Source organism: Myotis davidii, unplaced genomic scaffold (genome assembly GCF_000327345.1).
Source record: "Myotis davidii unplaced genomic scaffold, ASM32734v1 scaffold279, whole genome shotgun sequence".
Classification (NCBI taxonomy): domain Eukaryota; kingdom Metazoa; phylum Chordata; class Mammalia; order Chiroptera; family Vespertilionidae; genus Myotis; species Myotis davidii.
The window spans coordinates 592933-601606 of record NW_006291009.1 but is presented as its reverse complement, the minus strand read 5'-3'; the positions used below and the strand labels follow the sequence as shown (position 1 = coordinate 601606).

Genomic DNA, 8674 nt, shown 5'->3' with positions numbered 1-8674 from the left:
CTTCAGTCCGCAGGCCGACACTCTATCCACTGAGCCAAACCAGTTAGTGCGATCTTTTTATTTTTTTATTGATTAAGGTATTACATATGTGTTCTTATCCCCCCCCCGCATTGTCCCCCTCTCCCACTCATGCCCTCACCACCCTGGTGTCTGTGTCCATTGGTTAGGCTTATATACATTCATACAAGTCCTTTGGTTGATCTCTTCCCCTTACCCCCACCCTCCCCTACCTTCCCTCTGAGGTTTGACAGCATGATCAATGTTTCTGTGTCTCTTGATCTGTTTCTGTTCATCAGTTTATGTTGTTCATCATATTCCATAAATGAGTGAGATCATGTCATATTTATCTTTCTCTGACTGGCTTATTTCGCTTTAAAGCGTGCTTTTTCTAGAGTCTGGGTAAAATGTTGGCTATTACAAATCTTGTAATAACACTAACATGGTACTTGCACACATTTTTAAGTACTTGAGTAATCTTATGGTCTCTCATCATCACAGAAAATTAGCTGCGTCCCTGAGGGGAAGGGTATTATAATTTCCTCCTCCGTGTGGTGTGTCCTTGGACATTATCCTAGAAGGCATTTCTAAAGGTACTTAGCACTAATTAGCACTTTCTATAAAGATCCTCATTTGTGGAAATACAGGGGGTCGGGCATCTCTTAAAAGGGTGTTGAATAGTCTTTAGTAGCTCATAGAAAAATATTGACTGTCTTTTAAAAATAACTTTCATTTTAAAAAATCAACAGTGGGGACATTTACAAAAATTTCTGAGGAATAAGTGTACTTTCCAGAAAATTCCTTATGTAAGTTTATTAACCACAGTGGCAAAAGAACTGGACTCAGATCTAAGGGACCTATGCTCCAGTCCTTGTTTCACCAAGAACTGGTTGTGACATGGGAGACCAATTGGGGCCTGATTTTCTTTAATATTTTCCCTTCCCAATGGGGTTATTGTAACAATAAAATGAGAGGGTTGATATGAAGCACTTTGAAATGCTGAAATCACTGAGTAAATGCAATACCTATTGTAGAAATAATTCAGACTCCGAAATGTCTGAGGTCATTGAAAAATAAATATTTGATTAGTGGTAAAAATAATATGCCTAGAAAGGTCAGGCAATAAGTTCTATGGCTGTACATGTTCTCTTTTTAAAATATAGATTCTTGATTTGTTATTTTTTGACAGTTGGGCATCTCTCTAATTCCCCCAGAACCTCTTGAAGAAAAATGTTTGGTGTTTCTGATGTTAACTTTAGTCAATTCCTTAAGTCATATGGGCCTAAATATTGAAGCACGACCTTTTTCCAGAAATTCCACTTAGTGAGAAACTTTCCAATTCTAGAATGGATTTCTAGACTTGGCTTTTTTTTTTTAATTACATAAGCAACATATTATTTTAGAAATTTGAAAAATAAAGAAAAAGAAAAGAAAATTACCCATAACCTCATAATGTCTTTTAAAAGTTACCTAAATCAATAAGTCCGAAACCCCTCTTCATGCCACACATCCCAATCCTCAGAGACAATCACTCTTTTCCCCAGGAGTCTACAGATCCTTTCATACTTATCTAAATGCTGCCAACTCATCAACAGGGCACCCATACATGAAAGATAATAATTAAATCCAATTATTTGAAACCATAGCTTTACACATTTATAAAAAATTTTGTTCCCTTGAAGCTATATTTTAGTTACCAGCTTATTAACTTGATTTACAACTTTTGTGCATGTCCACAGACGGTAAGTGGCTTCTATTTGTGCTCTGGCCCCAGACTCCACAAATTTTAGGGGTAGGGTCTGCATCAGGGAGCCTGTTACAGCCTGTGTTCCCTAGTCCCCTGGCTCCATCTAGCCCAACAGAAGCCCTGAGCCACCATCTCCCACTCCTGTTAACTCCCAGTCCAGGTCCTTCCTGGAAATTACTGATGGGAGCAGGGGAGGTGGAGGGTGGGGGGGGTGGGAGAGACAGTGGGTAGAAGACTCAAAGGAAGTGGAGCAAAGAGGAGAAAGTGAAAAGAAGGGAAAGTGATCTAATAGTACATTTTATTCTTATACTAATAGTTATGACACTATAGTATGAGGTGTTTGCTTGTGTTTTTTTTGTTTTGTTTGTTTTTTTACTTATCCATTTCTGCATGAGACTATAAGCTTTGAGGACATAGCTTGGTCATATTCCAGGTACAGAATAGGCATTTAAAGAATAGCTATTGTCCTTTTGATTCTCTGAGCAGCACCATGGCTGTAGGCAAGAACAAGCGCCTTATGAAAGGCACCAAAAAGTGAGTAAAGAAAGTGGTTGATCCATTTTCTAGGGACCATTGGTGTGATGTGAAAGCACCAGCTATGTTCAGCATAAGAAAGATTGGGGAAACACCAGTGAGTACTGGTGAGTACTCAAGGAACCAAAATCACAACTGGTGGTCTTCATGATTTTGAAGCGAGCCTAGCTGATCTCCAGAATGACGAAGTTGCATTTAGAAAATTCAAGCTAATTACTGAGGATGTTCAGGGCAAAAACTGCCTGCCTAATTTCCATGGCATGGATCTTACCATGACAAAATGTGCTCCATGGTCAAAAAATGGCAGACCATGATTGAAGCTCATGTTGATTTCAAGACATCAATGTTTATTTGCTTTGTCTATTCTGTGTTGGTTTTACTAAAAAAAACCACAACAACCAGATTCGGAAGCCTCTATGCTCATCTTCAACAAGTCTGCCAAATCCAAAAGATTTGGGCATCATGTCCGAGAGGTGCAGACAAGCTGATTCCAGCGAGCATTGGAAGACACGGGAAGACTGGCCACTCTATTGATCTGCTCTATGATGCATTTGTTAGAAAAGTCAAAATGGTGGAGAAGCCCAAGTTTGAACTGGGAAATCTCATGGAGCTTTAGGGTAAAGATAGCAGTTCTGAAAAAGCTATCAGGGATGAGACAGGTACTAAAGTTGAACAAGCTATGGATATGAGCCCCAAATCCAAGAATCTGTTTAAAATTCAGATAAAATGGTGACCAAAAAAAAAAAACCCTACCTGTAAAATAAAAAAACAATAACTAAACAAACAAGTGAGCAAATGAGAGTCCTGAAATCCTAAAGTGGAAATACAGAATTACTAAGTATCTCATACAGTGACAATTCTAAAAAGAGATCTTTAAAACATTATGAGTAAGATACCTATGGCCACCTCTTTTCAAATGCATATCCTTCAGTATATTTGTGAAAATATCAATGTCCTTAGCCTATCTTATATAATAAAAACCTAATATGCAAATTGACTAAACAGCTGAACAATAGGTGGAACAACCAGTCGCTATGATGTGCACTGACCACCAGGGGGAAGATGCTCAATGCAGGATCTACCCCCAGCCCTCAGGCCTCAGGCTGGCCAAGGCAGGTGCCAGCGGGCTCTCCCCTCCCCCAAATCACCCTGCTGGTCACCCCACAGATCAGCCCTGATCGCTGGCCAGAGGCCCTAGGGGCCCTACCCAGGCACAAATTTCATGCATTGGGCCTCTAGTTGTCTAATTATGTTGTCACCCTGAACATGACCACTACCATTGTATGCTCTAGCAGAAGTAACTACCTTGTAAAATTAATATATTGTGCATGTAGCTGAGATAAAACTTTTTTGACACTGTGGATGTATTACCAAACTCACTGTTTGCTCTTGAGTTTGATCACGTATCAGCTAGAATTATGATTTTTTTTAATTTTTAAAATTCTTGTATTGTTTAAAGTATTACATATAGTATTACATATGTCTCCTTTTCCCCCCCATTGACCTCTCCCTGGACATCTCCATCCCCCAGCACATACCCTTACCCCCCTACTGTCCATTGGTTATGCTTATATGCATGCATACAAGTCCTTTGGTTGATCTCTTATCCCCAACCTCCCCTGCATGAAATATGTTTTTATTGACTTTTAGAGAAAGAGGAAGGGATAGGGAGAGAGAAACATTGATCGGCTGCCTCATGCACGCCCCCTACTGGGGGTCAAACCACTGACCTCTTGGTGAATGGGACAACATGCAAACAACTGAGCCACACCAGCCAGGGCTAGAATTGTGATTTTTGACTCTGTGAAATAGTATAGCAGTAAAGAATCAAAAGACAACAAATTTAAGGTAAGTATCTGTTCGTGTATTTTAAAGGCAGATAAAACAAGCTGTCTTAGCCAAATTCTGAGTAAAGTTGCTAGTGTTGATAAAATGGCAGCCAAAATCTAGGAAAGCTTTCTGCTAGCAGACCCAGAATGACCAATTTTTAACTCTAGGATCAATGCTTATCCTATATAATAGAAGCCTAATATGCTAAGTGTCCAGTCGTCCATTCAACCAATCAAAGTGTAATATGCTAATGATATGCGAAGGCCACTCAGCCACTCACTATGATGTGCACTGACCACCAGGGGGCAGACACTCTGACCGGTAGGTAAGCTTGCTCCTGGGGTCCAGCTGATCGGGACTGAGAGAGACAGGCCAGACACTCCCTGGAGCATGGTGTGTCCATAGGACAAGACATTATACAAAACTACTAAAAACCAGTGTAGAAGGACATGAAATATTGTAGGAAAATAATCACAATCTATTTCACAGTACTTGTTAAATGAAGAGAACAGCTTGTAAAATAGTATAACATGAATATACTGTTGTTTTAAAATGCCTAGTTATGCCTAGAAAAATGACTAGAATGATATACAGCAACATTTTACAGGGGTGACATTAGAGGTAATTTTTACTTTTATCTTTATGTCTTTCTCTGTTTTACGAATTTTCCACAATGAACATGCAATAAAAATATTATTTTAAAAAGATTACATGATACTAGCATTCTCATTTATAACATTGAAGATTATCACATCTACATTCCACTTTCATTTTGTAGAGTTTCCAGTCCAGTGTCCTCCTACCCCTTTGTATTATTTGGGTATACAAATACTAGCCAAATTTGCTTTACTTGCTGTTTGCCTTACTTGCTGGACTGTATGCTCTTTTGGTGACTGAGCCTGTGTTTAACTCATTTTCATATTCCCAACAGGAAATAAGCCATAGAGCAATCTTAGGTTTTCTCAAAGATACAGACAAAATTATCCTGGAGAAATCCTGGATTACAAGCCACTACTGAAGACATCACTTCATCTTCTCACCTGGTGTGGGTACAAAGCAGTCACTGAGGTTAAAACACTGTAGTAAATAACAACGTGCATGATGGGTCCCAACAGCATCTGTCTAGTTTATGCACACGCTCATAAGCACTTTGTTATTCACAGTGTAGTCATATTACCCAGCTTTAAATAAACATGGCAACGGTGATCATTTCAATAAAACCCTGAGTATTAGTCCCTTGTTCCAAACATAATCCTCATCATTACATTATTTCAAAGGTAAATCAAATCTTTTTTTATTTTTTTCCTGGAACGTTTTGCACTCAGTTAATGAGAGAATTGCTCTCACTGGAGGATTCCTGTGTTCTTCACTTGGGGGGGGGCGGGGGGGGCGAGGGAGGGCCTAGACACCACTCCACCTGAGCCCTTGAGTGGCCCTGGTTGTAAAGCTGCCGTTGACTCACACCGCAGGCGATTTATGAGACCTAATTGGAGTCTTGGTGACCAAGGGCCTTCCCTGGAATGTCTGCTGCAGCCGGAGACACCAGGGCACATACCCTCTGGCAGGTAATTAGGGACAATGCAACTAGTCTAGATCCTGGTTCCAGCACACCCAGCCAGTCAATATGCATTAATCATTACATGCTTATTGTTAACATGATTCAGCCTTTGTGACTCATCCACATCACACACAGAGCAGTCTCTGTTGTGACTGGAGATGGGCAAAGGAGTTAAAGAAATTGAGAAACTTTTTTTTTTTTGCCTAAAGGTACAAAATATGCCAGCGATGAGTGAGGAGAGCCCATTGGTGAGGTAGAGAACAAATGCCAGCTCGTAAGGGAGTTTGTGAAGCCTGTGGGTGGCTCCTTCCTAGCATTGCCTGAGCGGCTGAGTTGGCGCTCAGCAGATGCCACTAAGAATTACAATTGTTTTTTATTTATAGAGACCTGATCCTCCCAACTTTGTTCTATGCCCCAGGAGGGCAGGGGCCCCATTGCCTATGTCTGGGTCTCCAGCACCTGAAGCTCAGCTTCAGGGAGAGGAGCCGGTCAGGCGTGATAACGGTGAATAGCTGTGTCTCTGTGATGGTGGTGATGCTTCTGGCAAAGCCTACCATGCTGACCAAATAAAGGTAAAACTTACAGGGGTGCTGTCAAGCTCGATTGCCCAGTGAAACTTCTTTGGCCTGCTAGTCACTGACAAACAGGCTCTCTCACTCATATGAGATTTCCCCTCCTTCCTGTTCTCAGCTAGAAATACCATGAGAACAGACTGTCTCACAGTGTTTTCAGATTTCCACTCTAGTCTCTGCCAAAAGCAGGAAGTGCAGAAGTGGGCGATAATTCTTCTTTTCTCTTCAGAACACTTTATTAAGGAGTTTGGGTTGTTACTTGTTTCCCCCCCTGAACCTCATTAGAATTAATTTGAGCAATAATTGAATTTACATAATGCTCTTCTTACAAGGCACACAAAGTTTTATTTATCAATGCTATTTCCCAATAAGGTGAGGTAGAAAAAGGCACAGAGGTATGGACTAGTAGAGATTCAAGGGAATTTGGGGATTTTCTACTCCAGCATTTTTATTTATATTTTTAATGATGAGGAAATTGAAACCCAGGGTCATCACTTGGGTATTTCTTGCTCTGTGCTGGCACCTCCCACTCACCCTCACACTGTTGTTCCTACCCTGGTATAACAAAGTCATTTCTTGTGTCGTAAACTAACTCTACCCTGACCTCCCACCACCATCCCCTTATACATTCTGCCCTTTCTGCTTACCTGCTCCTAACCCATAAGTGAACCCTTTCATTTTTGGAAAATCAAAAGTAGAGAAGCATCATTAAAAGAGCCAAGAACCACTATGTCTCACGGTACTATTGAAAATGGAGGCAGGAGAAAACAGGAAGGAAGGAATTGAAAAGAGGAGTAACATGTGAAAGAGAAAGAACAAGAAAGGGAAGGAAGCATAGCTTTGCCAGGGGCCAGGAAGGTCAATTCCCTATGCCCTGCCTGATACCTCCCTGCCGCACCCGTAGTGCCTCGCCAGCTGGGAGCTGCGCGTGCAGGGCCCCATTTTGATTCTCCTTCCTGGAGGTAATTATTCTGTGACGCTCTCCTTGCTCTAGGACAGCGATTTTCAACCTTTTCCTCCCATGGCACACATAAACTAATCACTAAAATTCAACAGCACTCTCCAAAATATAATTTTTGTCGATCTGACCAAAAAATAGGTATACTTTTGATTCATAGGTATAATTCACCCCAGACAGCTATTATTGTGTTGGCTGTTGTCATTGTTTTTTTTAATTTGACAATCTAAGGGGAAAGAGGTCAGTGCCCCTGACTCAATAGTCAGGTATTGCTTGTTTTTAAAAGTCTTGTGGCACACCGGTTGAAAATCGCTGCTCTAGGATCAGACCCATATCTGATGACTGTATTTAAGCTTAAAAAGCAAGTGAGCCCTGGCTGTGTGGCTCACTTGGTTGGAGTGTAGTTCCATGCTCCAAAAGGTCACGGGCTCGATTCCTGGTGAGGGCACATACCTGGGTTGCGGGTTTGATCCCCGGTGGAGGCATGTACCAGAGGCAGCCAATGGAGGTTTTAAAAGGTAAGTTAAGTCCTCAAATGAGAACCCAAGGTGAAGCCTAAAACAGGCCTTGTAGCTGCTATGGACTTAATTGTGTTCCTCCACCAAAATTCATACAATGAAGCCACAACCCCCAATGTAATTATATTTAGAAATAGGGCTTTTGGAGATAAGTAAGGTTAAATCAGGTCATAAGGGTAGGATAGGATTGGTGGCCTTATAAGAAAAGAAAGACACTTTTCTCTCTGTTCCTCTCTTTCCACTTCCCCCTCATCCTCTCTTTCTCTCCCCCTCCCTCCCTCCCTCTCAGAATTCACTGAAGAAAGGGCATTGGAGGACAGAGTGAGAAGGCCACCATCTACAAGCCAGGAAGAGGGCTCCCACCCACAAATCAAATTGCCAACACTTTGATCTTGTATTTCCCAGCCTCTAGAACTGCAAGAAATAAATTCTTGTTGTTTAAGCCACCCAGTCTGAGATATTTTGTTATGGCAGCCCTTGCAAATGAATACATAGGTTATTGATAAAAACCTGATTGTGAATTTTTTCTATGATACTCTACGGGTTCATGACTGTCCATCCCACACCACCTAGGCCCATCTTGTGGGTATAATGGTTTCTCATCATAAGTCTACCTCTCAAGTAACAGACTTAAATTAAATGGTCATAGGACCAAAGGAGGTGATAGCACAGTACAAGGTTACGAGAAGGCAAGTGATCATTCATTAGTGGTTCTCATGATCATATTCCTTTCTTCAGACAAAGTTACATTTACTGTGAAGCTCATGAAAAGTAGGCTTCAGGACACCACACCAGCATGGCCCTTCCTAAGACTGAAGTTAATTTTGTATTCATATATTTTTAAATTTTTAAAACAGAGCCTGCCACCTCCCCAAAAACATTATACATGCCCTATACCCCTCCATCTCACCCCTGCATCCAACAAGCATTCATTATGGCTAGCCTATGATACCAGGCCTT

The 8674-nt window shown here is 41.2% G+C and overlaps 1 pseudogene; it reads left to right on the top strand.

The window, feature by feature from the left end:
• The first annotated feature begins 2226 nt into the window (after positions 1–2226).
• Positions 2227–2992, top strand: LOC102763601 (annotated as a pseudogene).
• Positions 2993–8674: the final 5682 nt, after the last annotated feature.